Source organism: Kogia breviceps, unplaced genomic scaffold (genome assembly GCF_026419965.1).
Source record: "Kogia breviceps isolate mKogBre1 unplaced genomic scaffold, mKogBre1 haplotype 1 scaffold_56, whole genome shotgun sequence".
Classification (NCBI taxonomy): Eukaryota; Metazoa; Chordata; class Mammalia; order Artiodactyla; family Physeteridae; genus Kogia; species Kogia breviceps.
The window spans coordinates 1,615,536-1,618,866 of NW_026712001.1; positions in this window are offsets into that span (position 1 = coordinate 1,615,536).

Below are 3,331 nucleotides of genomic sequence, written 5' to 3' on the forward strand. Positions count from 1 at the left end.
CAAACTCGAGTTTTATGCGTCACCGCACCTCACCTTTCCCCTGAAGCAGGCATAAGTGTGTTTTCTAAAAGCGTGACTCTGTTCTGTTTGGGGATTCTGTTCATGGGGAGCGATTTTTACATTCCCTCGATAAGTGATATCATAAGTTTCTTTTTTTGTGGGACTTATTTCACTGAGGATGATCGTACCTAAATCCACTCAGGATGCTGCTACCAGCCTCATGACGTGGATTTCATGGCTGAGTGACACTCCATTGGACCTACGTAGCACCACTTGTCCACTTGTCCACTTGTCTTTGTCCACTTGTCCACTCGTCTTTGTCCACTTGGCTCTTTCCTGGGATATGAAACGTGTACCGGAGTGGAGGTTCTTGTCAAGACAGCAGCCCTCAACTTTGGGGTCCCTGTGTCTGGTTGATTTTTTCATTTTCCCAAGGTCAACGCCCATGTGTGGAAGTGCCCTATGCTCTGTGGTTCTGTGTTTTACATGGTTTGGGAAAGAGGATACACTTGTGAAGATTGGCTGTTGGCCATTGACATCCCGCCCATCAGCTTAACAAGGCTCCCTTGACTCCGTGGGCTGTCCTGCCTTTCTGGTTTTTAGACTTTTTTCGCCTGGCCCTTTTGCCCCGGCGGGGGGGGGGGCGAGAGATTTCTTTGTAGTGCTGATTTGCTCTCCCAGGTTGCTTGGTTGGCCAAAAAGGGCGTATGCGTTTTTTCCTGAATATATTCAGGAAAAAACGCATACGCCCTTTTTGGCCAACCGCATCATTGTCCACGTTCTGGCGCTTTTCATGTGCTATCGGGGCCATTCCGATGTACCCGTTGACATCCGTTTCCTGCAGTTCTGCCTTGCGTTCAGCGCCTCTTCGTAGCCTGACCTCAATATATTTTGGGGCGATAGTTATCGTTTAGAACTCTGCAGGTTTGGGAAGTGCAGGGCCCCTGAGCTCCATTTCCCAAGTCGCTTTTTTGTGAGTGGGACGCAACACGGCTGGATGGCTTCACGCCCTATTGTCGATCCGCGGTTGCAGGCTGAACCGCTGGTGAATTCTTCTTCGTGATGGGAAATGAGAGTGACATGTGCCCGACCAAACACCTCCAGCGAGTCTCTCATTGGTTCCCCCTCTTGCAGTTCACCCTGCGGACAAATTGCAGACGGTACGAAAGAGGCATGGAAAGGCGCCGAGTCTCCAAGTGGGGAGATTGTTAGTAAGGGGGCCTGAATGGAGAACACGAGCACCAGGAGAGGAAAACTGAGGTGAGTTTCAGAAAGCTTTCCCGATCCCACGGTGTAGCATCCGCTGGGTTTCCAATGAGTGCTTTCGCTGTCGGAAGATTGCGTTGAACCTGGAGAGTTGGGAGCCATGGAATGGGGAGCACGCAGGATTCCTTTCAAGGGTCTGCATTTGCTTTCCCAACCTCACCAATCGTCTCAGCCCCAAGAGTGTCCAGCCTTATGTCTTCTGCCGCGGGGGCTGTAGATGTGGTCAATCCTGGTTGCATGCCAGTCCCTGAACGCATTTTGGAAGAATTTCTCTCTGTTTTGCCCTGCTTGTTTCTTCTTTGTGTTGGAAATGTATCCTCAGAATGGGTCTGAGCTGATTTTCCCTGCTGGTTTTAGGCCGCTTTACACACACTTGATGCACTTACACAGAGATATCAAGACTTAGCTTTTAAGATGCTTACTAGTCGGATAGATACTTGTGCGATGAACAGGGTCTGGTGAGTCCAGTTGATTGAGCAAGGAGTAGGTCGTGTCCATTCCATATTCGGTTTTCGGAAGGGTATCTGTGCTCATTTCAAACTCGAGTTTTATGCGTCACCGCACCTCACCTTTCCCCTGAAGCAGGCATAAGTGTGTTTTCTAAAAGCGTGACTCTGTTCTGTTTGGGGATTCCGTTCATGGGGAGCGATTTTTACATTCCCTCGATAAGTGATATCATAAGTTTCTTTTTTTGTGGGACTTATTTCACTGAGGATGATCGTACCTAAATCCACTCAGGATGCTGCTACCAGCCTCATGACGTGGATTTCATGGCTGAGTGACACTCCATTGGACCTACGTAGCACCACTTGTCCACTTGTCCACTTGTCTTTGTCCACTTGTCCACTCGTCTTTGTCCACTTGGCTCTTTCCTGGGATATGAAACGTGTACCGGAGTGGAGGTTCTTGTCAAGACAGCAGCCCTCAACTTTGGGGTCCCTGTGTCTGGTTGATTTTTTCATTTTCCCAAGGTCAACGCCCATGTGTGGAAGTGCCCTATGCTCTGTGGTTCTGTGTTTTACATGGTTTGGGAAAGAGGATACACTTGTGAAGATTGGCTGTTGGCCATTGACATCCCGCCCATCAGCTTAACAAGGCTCCCTTGACTCCGTGGGCTGTCCTGCCTTTCTGGTTTTTAGACTTTTTTCGTCTGGCCCTTTTGCCCCGGGGGGGGGGCGAGAGATTTCTTTGTAGTGCTGATTTGCTCTCCCAGGTTGCTTGGTTGGCCAAAAAGGGCGTATGCGTTTTTTCCTGAATATATTCAGGAAAAAACGCATACGCCCTTTTTGGCCAACCGCATCATTGTCCACGTTCTGGCGCTTTTCATGTGCTATCGGGGCCATTCCGATGTACCCGTTGACATCCGTTTCCTGCAGTTCTGCCTTGCGTTCAGCGCCTCTTCGTAGCCTGACCTCAATATATTTTGGGGCGATAGTTATCGTTTAGAACTCTGCAGGTTTGGGAAGTGCAGGGCCCCTGAGCTCCATTTCCCAAGTCGCTTTTTTGTGAGTGGGACGCAACACGGCTGGATGGCTTCACGCCCTATTGTCGATCCGCGGTGGCAGGCTGAACCGCTGGTGAATTCTTCTTCGTGATGGGAAATGAGAGTGACATGTGCCCGACCAAACACCTCCAGCGAGTCTCTCATTGGTTCCCCCTCTTGCAGTTCATCCTGCGGACAAATTGCAGACGGTACGAAAGAGGCATGGAAAGGCGCCGAGTCTCCAAGTGGGGAGATTGTTAGTAAGGGGGCCTGAATGGAGAACACGAGCACCAGGAGAGGAAAACTGAGGTGAGTTTCAGAAAGCTTTCCCGATCCCACGGTGTAGCATCCGCTGGGTTTCCAATGAGTGCTTTCGCTGTCGGAAGATTGCGTTGAACCTGGAGAGTTGGGAGCCATGGAATGGGGAGCACGCAGGATTCCTTTCAAGGGTCTGCATTTGCTTTCCCAACCTCACCAATCGTCTCAGCCCCAAGAGTGTCCAGCCTTATGTCTTCTGCCGCTGGGGCTGTAGATGTGGTCAATCCTGGTTGCATGCCAGTCCCTGAACGCATTTTGGAAGAA